Below are 14,454 nucleotides of genomic sequence, written 5' to 3'. Positions count from 1 at the left end.
GCTGAACTCTCACTCTAGAATCTTCACACTATGTCCAGTGAAATGACTGAGCAGACTCAGAAGGCTCCAGGTGGTTAACTGTGCAAGTGGGGTAATCTAAGGTGGGTAATGAGTGGGAAGTCAACCACCTTGGAAAGTGTCTGGCGATACCTGGAACTGCTCAGAAGGCTGGATCTCTAACAACATGGATGATCATCTTGTAAGCCATCAGGCTATCTGGGGGCACCAAATAGCCTCTTGAAAAGTTGTATCTTATTTGATGACTCTTTCAACATAACTCTCCATGTTTCTAGAACCTTTGTTTTAAGTTGGTTGCTTTGTTCTTGTACAAATAGCCTCAGTATAATAAGAAAGCAGGCCTGAAAAGAGACCCGTGCTGTCAAATTCAAATAGAAAGAGGAGCCACTAAACCATAATTAAGGATCCCTGCAGACTACATATTGACTTAGAAAACTACAGTTTAACATTATATTTTGTTTTGTTGTACTATTAGTGCAATTACTATTTAGTAGGAGGTGCTGCCTTCTACTAGAGAAGCTGCCAGTAGTATTACCAAAGTTTGCTGTTCAGACAGAGCAGTTGTGTCTGGCCCTTCATGACCCCCTTTGGGATTTTCTAGGCAAAGCAACTGGAGGGGTTAGCCATTTCCTTCTCCTGCGCATTTTACAGATGAGGAAACTGAGGCAAATAGAGTTAAGGTACTTGTCCAGAGTCACACAGCTAGTAAGTGTATGAGGCAGGATTTGAACTCAGAAAGATGAATCTTCTTGGTGTTCTATCCACTGGGTACCTAGCTGCCCATTACTAAATATTTCCCAATTACATTTTAACCTGGTTCCACCGCACTCTGGAATGTTGTGGGACACACACAGCCTTCCCCGCATGTTTGACATCTCTGCTTTACACCATCTGGTTCAACCCTGCTCACCTTATAGACAAGGAAATGATGACCCACCCAGAGAAGAAAACGGACTTTCTCAAAGTTGTATGACTAGTAAGTGGCAGAGTCAGGACTCCTACCTCTAATTCAAATATGTTTCCCACTACATCATGCTGACTCCATATTTGCTTTGGTGCCCCTCCAGCTATCTGATCCTTATCTGTCTCAACTGACATCCCTCCCCCTTCTACCCCAACATCTTACAGCTCCCAAGGACTGGCCCTGGGAGAAGAGTTACCTCAGGCAACTAAGGCTAAGCTCAGACTGACTATTTGCACTAGTAGGAGCTAATTTGCATTTCCTCTATGGGTAGCTATACACACTGAAGAAATCCAGGTCCAGGCAAAACTGTAAATGCCCCCCACTCACTGACCATCACTATATCTGTGCTTGGCACCTTAGACCTCAGTTGTTCTGAAGCTCAGTTTATCAACGCCTGCCACCCTGGTCCTATCACTCTTGTTCAAAGACTAAATCCCAGAATTCTTTATCTTTGCAGGCTTGGGCAGCTCAACTTATTCTGAGCAAATGGATTTCTCCAGTAGTTATTCTCAATCCCAGGAAATGGGTTTCTATTCTCCTCCTAATACATCTGTGTACGCAGCATTAACCAATCACTAAGTTATTTGTCATTCAGTAGAACTGGACAAGCATAGCATAATAGATTTTAGAGTCAAAAGGAACTTTCAGGGAGCCAACTAGATTAATTGGAGATCAGAGAAGTTAAGCGATTTCTCCAAGGTCACTTATTATTAAGTGACAGAAGGAAGATTGGAATCCAGATCCTCTGACTCCAAAGTGAGAGCACTCTTTTCACAAGCAAGAGCCTCTTCTTAGCTATAGTGGACAAAGGCAGGGTCTTAGGATAACCTTAAAGAGTAAGACAAATATTCCTTTTATAACATATATGTAAGGGGCAATCAGGTTGCTCAGTGGATTGAGAGCCAGGCCTAGAGATGGGAGGTCCTAGGTTAAAATCTGGCCTCACATTCTTCCTAGCTATGTGACCCTGAGCAAGTCACTTAACCCCCATTGCCTAGCTCTTACTGATCTTCTGCCTTAGAACCAATACACAGTATTGATTCCAAGACAAAAGGTAAGGGTTTAAAAATATATATGTAAAATAATAATATATATTGCAAATATATATGGGTGTATATATATATATATATACACACATATTATATATATGTGTGTGTGTATATATATATATTTTTTTTTTTCACTTACAAAGTATACAGGCAGCATGAAATAGAGTAACTAGACCAGTGCTAAAAAGTGCCAAAATCTGGGGTCAAGTCCCATGGCTAACACGTAGCAGCAGTGGAACCCAGAGCAAGTCACTGAACCTCACTGTGATCTGGGTAGAAAACATTTCAGAGAAGATGCCTCCCTACACCTGTATAAGGAATTTCCTCACCTGGAAACCACAGGCCTAGCTGCTAGGCATATACAGCTATTAAAGCTTAAAACCACACCAAGACTTGTGGGAATCTTGATTGCACTCACACATATACTCACACAAATGCAAACACACATGTTCACCAAGAAAACTTGACTTTATTCTGCTTGAGTCTCCCCTTCAATAGCAACATAAATTCCTAGTTTTCCCTGGAAGATACCCACATTTCCCCTCATATTCACCCTTTCATTCAGACTTATTGTGAACTCACACCCATCCAAAAGAAAATGAGGTTCACTACCCTCGAGAAAGGACCACCTCCCTGCCAGCAAAGAATAAGCAGTAGTAGAAGGAGCACTGGATTTTAAATCAGAAGTCTTGGCTCTGCTACTGAGCACTAGTGTTACTACAGGCAAATATATAATGTCTCTGGGTCTTTCTCCTCCTGAGGAAAACAAAAGCATTAACCTCTAAGATCCCTTCTAGCTCCAAACCTATGATCCTGTTATCTATAGAGTTCTGGTTGGAGAACATATATGTGGCTGTCAGGTTTGTGGGCGAAACTACCTCCTATCTTTGGTAGCTGTTTTAAAGCAGGACTCACTCTTTACCAACTCCAGGCACTCAACAACCATAGACAAGCCTTGAAGCACAAATAGAGTGAGGAGGTGGAGGGGGAAGAGGCTTTAGAATCAATTGTTCATCCTTCTTGCTAAACTACAGGGAAAAGCCCAAAGCATCCTTTTGCAACTGTCAGAAACTTGCCCTCTTCCTGCAGATAGGGAACTAGGTGATCAGCATTTTGCTGTAGTTGTCAAACTCCATCTGTTAGGACTCATTCCGTTCTTATTATCTCATTTATAATCACTGTCACAAATCCAAGGATTTTTATGAGCTCCAAATATAACTTCAAAATATCTTTCCTATGCCTATCTTGTTTTCAGTCACCTTTTAACTCTTTTCTTATAGCATGGTCAGTCTAATGCTTCCTTTGATATCTAAGAAAGGAGAGGCTCTAATATGTTGAAAGAAAGAGATTCTAAGATGCTGAAAGAAAGAAAGAAAGAAAGAAAGAAAGAAAGAAAGAAAGAAAGAAAGAAAGAAAGAAAGAAGGAAGGAAGGAAGGAAGGAAGGAAGGAAGGAAGGAAGGAAGGAAGGAAGGAAGGAAGGAAGGAAGGAAGGAAGGAAGGAAGGAAGGAAGGAAGGAAACTCTAGAAATATGTTGGGACTCATTTTTCATTTATTGCTTCAATCCAAATGGTTTCTAAGTATTCAAATGGACAAAATCATTGTAAGCATTTCTGGCACCTTCTAAAATAGGATAGGGATCTCAGAAGCCATCTTCTCCAAATCCTTAATTTTACAGATGAGGCTCAGGGAGAACAAATCAAGGGTCTTGATCAAAGCAACATCAGTAGTGATCTTCAGAGGTGAGTTTTGAGTCCAGGTTCCCTGACTCTCTGTAGCTCTTTTTCACATCAGTATGAATCACTCAACTATGATGTATTTACACAAAAAGGGAGTGAGAGAAATATGATATTTTGATGAATACTAAGAATACTTTCTTTAGGATGGTAAAGCACCCCCATTTAATTATTTCTCTGAACTACAAGTTTGCTTCTCACATACATTCTCAGGCTTTTGATTAGTCACCTAATTATGATCTCTATCCTAATAACAGAGGAGTTCTTCTGGAAGCAAACAATCCATTATTGCATTTATGCTGCATTTTGCAACCTCTTATTAATATCTTTCCCTCTTACCTTTATAAACCAAAATCCATTGAGTAATGTATACCTAAGGCGGGGCTCATATGACTTTCTCCTTCAGAAGAAAAGTATATATTTATGTATGTATGTATATATACACATGCACACATATCCATACAGATATAGGTGTAGATAGATAGATATAAATGTGCATGTACATACATAAAATATTTAAGGCAAAAACTATCATAATTAGGAAGTTTTGTCCTTCCAGAAAGAAGGGATCAGAATGCTCGCTTCCCCCCCCCCCCAGAATTCCAGAGTACACTGAGTTCCTGGAAAGGAATCACTTAAAACTGTCTTACATAAACTTTTAGAGAGCAGAGAGGGAATAGTCCTCCGACCCAGAGTGGCTATTTAGGGAATATTCTGAGATTGGGGCACAGGCAGAACAGCCAAGCTTACAATCAGCATTTTCTGTATCATACATGGGAACCTCTATCCTATTGCCCCACCATATCTCTACAATGTTTCTGTGGCAGCACCAGGAGTAAAGGAAGTATTTCCTTAGTCTGAAAATAAGCCCAGGTGCAGAAGATCTATTTCCTTTGTCCTCTGAAGAGCCTCCACTCCCTGGTATAGAGAGGCAAACTGTATTTGATATCTATTGCCAGGAGTGCTAATCACATGGGGATTGAGGAAGCACCAGTGGATAGCCCCTGTGTTCCATTTGCATTCATGTTTTCAAGCAAAGTCCTCATCATGTAAGGTGGGAACAAATAAGAGTTAAATAGGATGAAAGGGCTTGGATGGTTATGATCTGCATATTGGTGAGATCATAAATCCATCAAAGTATCTACTCAGGCTCTGAATGCATTTTATTGATTTCATACTCATGAGATTGTTAACATATTATTGCATATATGCATGTATATATGTATGTATTTTTAAATAAACCCTTATGTTCCATTTTGGAATCAATACTGTGTATTGGTTCCAAGGCAGAAGAGCATAAAGGCCAAGCGGGTGGGGGTTAATGACTTGCCTAGGGTCCCACAGCTAGGAAGTATCTGAGGTCAGATTTGAACCCAGACCTCCAGTCTTTAGACCTGGCTCTCAATCCACTGAGCCACCTAGCTGCTCCCTATTTCACATATTTTCTATTTTCTAAATAAAAAGAGTAGAATATAGAGAAATTGTCCATTACCCAACATTTGCCAAAACCTAAGCCCTTCCTCTAGGGCTTTAGGCTCTGAGGAATGAGTTAGTGGCTCAATATTCTTAACTTTGCCATTATGTACGTGTGTGTATGTGTGTGTGTGTGTGTGTGTGTGTGTGTGTGTGTGTGTGTGTGTGTGTGTATGTTCTGGGACAAAGTCATGTATGCAAGAGGAATAACAAATATTTTAGACTATCCGAAGCATTAGATAAATAACTGTGTGATCTAGGTTTACAACATTTTTTAAACCAGGAGCCTCACTGTTCATTCTTTTCAATACCAACTGGCAAAATTTTTAATACTTCCTGTATTAAATAGAATAATATTATCCCAAATCTAGTTTATTGTTAAGTTGTTCAGTCCTATCCAACTCTTGGTGACCTCATAAACAATTCAGGGGTTTTCTTGGCAAAGGTAATAGAGTGGTTAGCCATTTCCTTCCCAATGAATCCAATGGATTCTTTTGTGAGGCAATCAAAGATTAAATTACTTTCCCAGCGTCACACAGTAGGAAAGTGTCTGAGGCTGGATTTGAACTCAGGTTTTTCTGACTTCAGATCCAGTACTCTTAACCATTGAGCCAGCACTGCTCTTCTCCCAACTTCATGATCCAAAAGTCACAAAAAATGTTTTCTGTTTTGATACAATTTCTCTTTTACAGACCATTCAAGATCATGTACTAGGATAGCAGGAGGACTTAAGATTCTCCAGCCAATGTGCCATTCTGCAGAGCAAATCACCAGAACATGGCTGTGGGCCCACCACAGACTGATTTATTGGCTTTCCAAAGGAGAGCACATGTCCAAGAGCCAGCAGATTGACTGCTATGTGAAAGCAAAATGAGAAGAATCTTCGTATGCTTAAAATGTACAGAGCAAGAGTTATGGAGCCCACTGCCCTATACAGGTGTCCCACAGCTCCATTTGGATGTCACACATTTGTATAAAAGATCTGGCTCTGGTTACATACATGTCAGAATGTTCTTCTCTAAAAGCTATTTACTGAGCTTCAAATTGGCACCTGTCCCTCAGTTATTCATCCATGTGGGAGAACTATGCCAAGAGAGCACAGCATGGGCTTTGTGAGGGTAAAGAGTCAGCTGTGCGAGTCCTGCTTTGCTTAATCGCTTCTTACCCAGTAGGCAAGAGAGCTGTACAGTCAGAGCCAGCTTTTGTTTGGATCAGGTCATTTTCCAGTCTTCCCATTGGCTTATGAAGCAGTTTTCTGCTACTGCAGAGCAAGCCTGGGCTCTGTTGGGCGATCATCACCCTGTGCCTAGAATCCTCCATTCACCACCCAGGAAGCATTGTCATCATCACCCCACTTTCCTATCTGACATGGCACAGCGCCTGAGATACCTCAGCACATTCAGCAGAGCCATTCTGGAGTCAAAATGTGAGGGAAAAGATGAGACAAGCATTCGTTTCTGCAATTCATAAGGCCCATCAATGGCTGAAATTGCAGATAGTGGTTGCATTTTCACATCCTGAGGTGGGGGTAGAGGGATGGGGAAGGGGTGGGGGGTGGGGGGGGTAGAAAGGAATACTTGTGAGCACATTACCTTCCTTTTAGAATAAGAATGGAAAATATTTGTTCAGTTGCAAAGGTAATTAAGGAAGCAGTCAGAGCTCTCCAGGGCTGAGGTCTTTGGAAACTCAGAAATTCCCACTGGAATTCTTCTTGATGGTAAGATTAAATTCCCTTTATATCCTTGTGCATACAGGATCTGGCATGTTTCCTGGAGGCCCACCCTCTGATAGATTTATGAAATGAAATTATGGCTCTTTTGGAGCCAGGTTGATTTCTTTTTTCTTCCATCAAAGTTTTAAACATTCTTAGTGGGTTAGATTAGAAAAAACAAGGCTAAGAATGCGCACTTATGATTACTTTACTATTATAAATTACTATACTATTACTATTACCTAAGAAGGGATTTAGAGAGGACAAGATCACTGTGGTCTAGTATTCGAAGGAAGGGCTGTTAAATACAAAAAGGATTAGACTTGTTCTTGGTGGCAGAGTACAGAACATTCCTTGGGAGAAAATCACTGAGGACTTCAATTAAAGAGAAGGAATGTCTTCCTAGTCAATTAAACAAACAAAAAATATTCATTAAGAACCTGTTGTGTTCTTGGTACTATGTTAGGCCATAAAGACAAACAAAGAAGCAGGCTCTGCACTCAAAGAACTTCTCTTCTATCAGGGAAACAACACCAACAGTAGGGGTACAACCTGTACACATCTAAGTGAATGCACAATGCAAAGTAAATAATTTCTTTGACAGGCTGATTACTAGCAATGGGATAGATCAACAAAGGTCTCATTTGGTAGATGATATTTGAGATGAGCTAAAGGAAGCTAAGGGACAGTAGGTGTCTCAGTAGATAGAGTACCCTACCAGAAAGATTCAGAAAGATTCCTCCCACTGAGTTTGAACCTGACCTCAAACACTTACCAGCTGTATGACCCTGGGCAAACCACTTACCTCTGTTTGCCTCACTTTCCGCATCTGTAAAAAAGAGCTGGAAAAGAAAATGGAAAACCACTCCAGGGTATTTGCCAAGAAAACCCCAAATGGGGTCATGAACTGAAAACAGACTGAAGAACAACAAAGGAAACTAGATTCTAAGAGGTAAAGGTGAGTAGGAAACGGATTCCAGGCATGGGGGAGGGTCCTCCCCCTAAACCCACCAAGACCCAGAGATAGAATGGTACATTGGAGGAACAGCAGGAAGGCCAATTTCTGGAACAGAGACTATGTAAAAGGGGGAAATGTATCACAAAACTAGAAAGGTATGCAAAACTAGGTTAAAAGGAACTTGAAATGCTAAGCAGAAGAGTTTGTGTGGCATCTAAGAATTATTAATAATAATTAAAAATAAAATTTACCTAAGATTTTAATACTTATAAGGTATTTTACAAATATCATGACTTACCCAGGGCCACACAGTGTTTGAAATGGGATTTGAATTCAGGTCTGTCCTGAGTCCAAGGCCATTATTCTACATGCCACCTTAGCTATCTTAAATTAAATTTTAATAAAAATAATAATCATCATATCTAATCTTTCGTAGCTCTTACCATATTCTAAATACTTTATAATTACTACCTCATTTGATTTTCCCAACTATATGACATAGGTCCCATTATCATCCCCATACAAATAAGGAAACTGAGGCAAATAGAGGTTAAGTGACTTGTCCACAGTTATACAGACAGCGGGTTTCTGAGATGACATTTGTATGGATCTTTCTGACCCCAGGTCCAGCATCTATCGATGGTGCCACCTAATTGCCTTTGTTGTTCAACTTGTTCAGGGAAGTTCAACTCTTTGTGACCCCACTTAGAATTAAAGGAAATGAAATGGAGACAGTACCCAAGTGGAATAGGCTGCTTTGGGAGAAAGTTCACTATCACTGAAGGACTATAACCAAAGGTGGAATGGTTGTGTGTGAAAAATGTCATCAAAAGAATATAATCTCTGAGGTCCCTTTTAATGCTCAGACTTTGATTCTGACTCTCTCTTCAAGTGATACTCATCATAGCCCTGTGCAATAGGTACAGAAACATAAATAGTAGTATCAGTGTTTTGAAGCTCAGGAAAGAAAAACATTACTACTGTACTACTAGAAATAATTTTTATTCTTGTTAGAATTCTGATCCAATGAAAGGCAGAAAATGGATAAAATTTGTTTCTGAAATGAAATAACTTTTCCCCCAAAGGAACAATAATAATAAGTATTTTGTAGCACTTTAAAAAATATCTCATTTTATCCTCATAATTATAGGACAAAGGTACTATTATTGCCCACATTTTACAGAGAAGAGAAGTGAGGCAGATAGCAGTGACTTTGCTTAGGGTTAAACAGTAAGTGTCTGAAGAATAATTTGAACTCAGGTCTTCCTCACTATAAGGGTAAATTTGGGTTGAGACTGAATATAAATTTAATTTGTTGCCAGGGATTAATTCAAATCCTAATTAAAATACTTAAATCAGTTTTGGAAATATTATGGTGGTTTAATTAATATAGAGGGAAGGAATTAAGAAGAAGAGAGAGGCAAAAGGGCATAGGATTTCTCCAGCCTAGCCTGAGCCAAGGGGAGTTCAGAGACCTTCCAGCCTCTGAGATGAGGGGCCTCCTAGGAGGATGGCATTTTTTGGAGGTAAAGGAAAAAAAAGAATAAGCCTAAACTCCAAAAGAGCTCAGAGAAGATGCCTCACCTGAACTAGCCTATTAAGCTTCTCCCAGTATCGTATCAAGGACGCTCACCGCCAAACCTGGACAATAGCTACAGCCATGCCAAGATGCCAAGACACTCAGCACACTGCCACCAGCCACCTCTCTGCCAAAAGAACCAGAGCCATCTCTCCACCAAGAGAGTCTGGAGAGAGGAAGTGACACAAAATATATAGACCGTTTCTACATCACTTCCTGCATCTCACATGTACCAATGGTAGCTTAAGTTTGATTTAGGACAGCCCAGGGGGTCTGTCAGTTGTTTCTGTGATTTGTCATTTGCTAGCACATGTCTGTCATAGGCCATCCTTCTCAATATTTAATCCTTAAGTAGGGGTGTAGACATTCCTGTTTTGCTAGACTAAGCAGGGTGGAGTAAATCTAAAATTCACATCACTCTAGATCCAGAGATCTCTCTCTCTCTGCTGCACCACCTAGCTGCAAAAATAAAAATTTTTTTACTACCTTTGACTCCCCCCAAAATGTTGCTTTCCCAGCGTAATTTTTAACAATTTGACAACATTTTGAATGGACAAAGTGTTCAAATCTGTCATTCCTTGCCTCTTAAAAAGAGACTGCAACAAATATCATTTTGCAGATAGGAAAAATATAGGTGTAACAGAAAGTCCAGATTACCTAGGCATGTTGAATCACAGTAATTGATCAGGTTTGTTAATACATAGGATTAATACTAGCCTAAGAGCCAGGGGCATTTTTAAGATTTAGCTGAACCCATTGATATGTAGAATGTTACTCAAAAGGCAAAGGTTTGGGGGAAGAGGGAGTAGAGGAAGGAAATGAAAGTATCAGGATGGGAGAATTGTTGTTTGTCCTTCATTTCAAAGAGAACAAAAGACATCACAGTGAGATGTGCTGCCTGGCTTGTGAGGAAGAGTTGCACAAAGTTGTCAGCCTCACTATCTTCTAGAGTCATCTAAATTCAGTGGTAAGACACAAATCAAAATGGCTGACAATGACTGGGTATACAGTAGATGACCTTGGTGTCTATGACATCTTACTTATTCTCTTCCCCTATAAGTTATTTTTCAACAATGAGCTAAGCACCTATGTAGCATGATGTAATAAACAATATATGTGTATTCTTAAAAACAATTGATAAACATATGTAGAATCTCCTCCTAATTCTACTGGTTTTGTCACTGGCATCACTATTGGCAAACATATTGGAGTGATTTATCATTTCCTTCTCCAGCTTATTTTACAGATGAGGAGACTGAGACAAATGGGGTTAAGTAACTTCATAACAGTAACATAGCTAGTGTTTAAGGCCACATTTGAACTCAGGCCTTCTTGACTCCAGGCTCATACTGTGCCACTCAGCTGCCCCTCAATGGAAACCATTATTAGAAAGTTTTCTTTTTGATTATATGCCCCGTGATCCAGCAATACCACTACTATGTTTGTACTCCAAAGAGATAATAATTAAAAATACTTGTACAAAAATATTCATAGCTGCACTCATGGTGGTGGCAAAAAATGAGAAAACAAGGGGGTGTCCCTCAACTGGGGAATGGCTGAACAAATGTATAATGATGATGGAATACTGTTGTGCTATGAGGAATGATGACCTGGCGGATTTCTATATGAACTGGGAGAACCTCAATGAACTGATGCAGAAGGAAAGGAGCATAACCTTTGTGGAGCAAAAACTTTGTGGAACCATCTAAAGTAATGGACTTTACTACTAATAGCAATGCAACAAGCCAGGACACTCCTGAAAGACTTATGAGAAAGAATGCTATCCTCATTGAGAGAAAGAACTGTGGGAGTAGAAACACAGAAGAAAAACTTATCACTTGTTTATATGGGTGTGTGATTTGGGGTTTGGGCTTTAAAAAGTTGCTCTATGGCAAAAATGAACAATATGGAAATGGGCATCAAGTGACTAAAGTAGTCTGAATAAGGGAAGATAATAAAATTGAAGTAGATAAAGCAGATCAATCACTTCCTGCATTTTTAGGGGACAGACCCTGTCCCCAGGAGGTCAAGCAGTTTATGCAGGTGCAACTAGACTAGGGATGAGAATTAAGAAGGTCAGGAAACAAAGGAACTTCAGGAATATCTAAGAGGTCAGGATGGAATGCAAGGTAACACTGAGCTAACTAGGGTTAAGTGATTAAGTACATGTGAAAGTAAACAACCCCTGAATAACCTGAGGATTGTCCACTCATCCTGTGTTTGTGAGAAGGTTTGTTTGATTGTCAAATAAGAACCTGTATGTGAAAGGAAATAATTTTGTATCTTGCAACCTAAATAAGCTATCCTGTAATGTCAGTCTGATGCAGCTTCCACTAGGAAGTCTGTCCCAGCTGGTAGATTCTTTATTAATCAATAAATAATGGTTTTGTCAACTTGGAAATCTAGAGATCCCCAGTTTATTTAGTTTGAGTGTAGAAACCCCAAGTTTTGACCTTGTCAGGAGAGGTTTCCCCCTGAGGGAAGGTCCCTCTTCACCAGACAGTGAACTTCCTGGTAGTTTGGGTGGGAACAGCTAATCCCATCCAATATTAAACATCCCTTTTGTCCCTATGGTTTCTCCCCCTAGGCTAAGGTCCATGACCAAGGTGACCCAGCCCTGGGCTGAGTCTTTCCCTTTTGTGTCCATTGTAGAGCCCCAGCCCCTCACTATTCCTGTCTGGAACTCCTCATTTTCCTTTCTCACCATTGTAAAGTCAATCAACTGTTCCTCTAATCCTAAAGCCCCCAGGTCATCTAGAGTGGTATATAGGTTCCCCAAGTTCTTTTGTTCCTTGAAGTCCATCCTGAGACGGTGGGACTCCCAAGGGCTGGTGACCAGGGCGTCTTGACTCTGTGCAGTCTTGGAAAGCAGCTCTGTTGTCGTATTAGTAGTGCTAACCCCTTTTCCCTTGATTAAAGAGTGATTTTTGATTATTTAATAGTTCTGTGTTTTTTTCTAGTTGACAGTTCCAATCATTGAATTTTTGGGTGTCTGGACTCACTTTATGAAGTGCTCCACTTCAGTGACAACATTTGTACAACCAAGTGGTTCTGGAAGCTGGGAGGGAAAGAAAATGAATCATGGAAACATGGAAAATATTTTTAAAATACATTTAAAAATTAAATTTACAAACAAAATTTTCTTTTTTTAAACTGATACCACGTTTAAAATTTTCTACTTAAAACTTCCACCCATTCCTCATAATTCTGTCCTTTGACAGACCAAATTTAATCTCTTTCACAGACAATCCTTGAAATACATGCAGTCAACTATTCCCTCTCCCTGTAAGTCTTCTCTTCCCCAACCTGAGGATCTCCAGGTCTTGGAGCCAATAGTCCTAAAGTATGAACTTGAGGCCCTTCCAACTTCAAGTAGTTGCTTCCATGATTCAATTCCTGAGGGCTGAACTGCTCTTCCACATAAAACAAGGATGAGCTTGCTTTCATATCCCTAGATAAAAGATGCTGTACAAGCAAAAAGAATTCCTGTTTACCAGTAATTATCACCCTCCCTTTTAATTCCATTGTAATTCATAAACTGCTCTGGCTGCAGCCTCAGGACCATTACCCTTTCTTCTTGTCTGCACCCTGAAGGCACTCAGCAATTTTTTTTTCTCTTTCACCATTGGGTCATTAAAATGAATGAGTTTTGCATTCCACTAGTTTACAGGGCTGATCATCTCAAATAAAAAGTGAACTAAACATGGGGTCATTTCCAGGAATCCTGGTGCCTTCCTGACTAAGAACTGGGGCCACAAGGAGAGGAAGATTCAGCCACATGTTTGAATGGTTCAAGAGTAAAAAAGAACTCACAGGTTGTTGTATGACACCTTGTCTGATGCATTTTCCATTAGCTCACACTTTCATTAGGCCTACCTTCCACAGAAGCCGCTAGATGACAGTAGATAAAGTGCCAGACCTGAATTCTTCCTGAATTCCCCTAGTCACTGTGTGACTGTGGGTAAATCATTTAACCCTGTTCACCTCAGTTTCCTCTTCTGTATAATAAATTGGAGAAGAAAATGGAAAACCAGTTTAGCATCCCTCCCTTTCTTTCTCCCTTCCTCTGAAAAGAATTACTTGGAGCACCAAGAAATTAAATGACTTGTGTTGTCTACAACTAGTACTCTGAGGAAAATTCTCTAGACATTGTGCCATGATGCTTCTCCTGTTGCTTACTTTATTTCAAATCCTTGTTTCTGAAACTCTGGACCTTGTCTCCCTAGATCTCACCTCCTGCTAGGCCTGGAACTTCCTCATGTTTAGGGCCCAGATTCTACTTTAGACATTGCTACTACCTCTAGCACTTTAAATTCCCATCTTACCAACATTGGCTCCTGCTTCAAATACTTCTATTGCCTTTGGCTCTTTACCAAGACCTGTGTGTCTGCCTCCTGACTTCTCTATTCTTGCTTTATGATACTACACCAGACACACCCCGCTGCCTTTGGAGAATATTCTGGCTGAAACCCTTGGGAGACTCCAGTCACCACCATGGACCTTCATTCCCTCTACAATAATAAGATTTTCCTAAGGCATAGGTCTGATCATATCATCTCTTAAAATAATTCATTCCAATGGCTCCTTATTCCTTTAGGATCAGATATAAACTATTTAGCTTTCAAAGTTAAAAAAAAAATCACCCCTCCCAAACTTCTTAAAACCAATCTCTCTTCCATGCACTCAGTGGTTCTCTCCAACTCTATACTGGCCTTCCTGATTTTCCTCACACAAAATATTGCATATTTCTTAGAAAAAGAAATTCCATTTAAAATAATTCTAGACATATAAAATACTTGGGTATCTACTTGCCAAAACAGACACAAGAATTATATGAACACAATTACAAAACACTTTTCACACAAATAAACTCAGATCTAAAAAACTGGAAAAAACATTAATTGCTCGTGGGTAGGCTGAGCTAATATAATAAAAATTACAATTCTACCTAAATTGATTTGCTTATT

Source organism: Monodelphis domestica, chromosome 3, assembly GCF_027887165.1.
Source record: "Monodelphis domestica isolate mMonDom1 chromosome 3, mMonDom1.pri, whole genome shotgun sequence".
Taxonomy (NCBI): Eukaryota; Metazoa; Chordata; class Mammalia; order Didelphimorphia; family Didelphidae; genus Monodelphis; species Monodelphis domestica.
Note: the sequence above shows the minus strand (reverse complement) of the source record.